This window comes from Echinops telfairi, unplaced genomic scaffold, assembly GCF_000313985.2.
Source record: "Echinops telfairi isolate 266 unplaced genomic scaffold, ASM31398v2 ScPeMD7_3533;HRSCAF=4204_1, whole genome shotgun sequence".
In the NCBI taxonomy this organism is placed as follows: Eukaryota; Metazoa; Chordata; class Mammalia; order Afrosoricida; family Tenrecidae; genus Echinops; species Echinops telfairi.
This window is the reverse complement of record NW_022107432.1, coordinates 4565399-4566192: the sequence shown is the minus strand read 5'-3', so window position 1 is coordinate 4566192 and position 794 is coordinate 4565399.

Genomic DNA, 794 nt, shown 5'->3' with positions numbered 1-794 from the left:
GTAGGCAACTGGACACCCCCTTACTGAAGGGTTGTGGGGAGAAGATGAGCCAGTCAGGTTGCAGGGTAGCAACAATGAACATTCAACTTTCCTCTACTTCTTACATGCTTACTCCCCCCACTATCATGAGACCAATTCTACCCTCCAAATCTGGCTAGACCAGAGGATGTACATTGGTACAAATAAGAACTGGAAAACAGGGAATCCAGGACAGATTACCACTTCAGAACCAGTGGTAAGTGTGGCCATACCTGGAGGGTGGAGGAAAGGTGGGGTAGAAATGGGGAACTGATTATAAGGATCTACATAAAACCTACTCCCTGGGGGATGGACAAGAGAAAAGTGGTTGAAGGGAGACATGGTACAGTGTAAGATATGACAAAATAATAATAATTTATAAATTATCAAGGGTTCATGAGGGAGGGAGGAGTGGGTAGAAAGGGGAAACCGATTACAGGAATCTACATATAACCCCCTCCCTGGGGGACGGACAACAGAAAAGTGGGTGAAGGGAGACATGGTACAGTGTAAGATATGACAAAATAATAATAATTTATAAATTATCAAGGGTTCATGAGGGAGGGAGGAGTGGAGAGGCAGGGGGGGAATGATGAGCTGATATTACGGGCTCAAGTAGAAAGAAAATGTTTTGAGAATAATGATGGCAACCAAATGTACAAATGTACAAATGCTTGACACAATGGATGTATGTATGGATTGTGATAAGAATTGTATGAGCCCCCAATAAAATGATTAAAAAAAAGAGAAATGAATCAACTATACCATTCTCATCT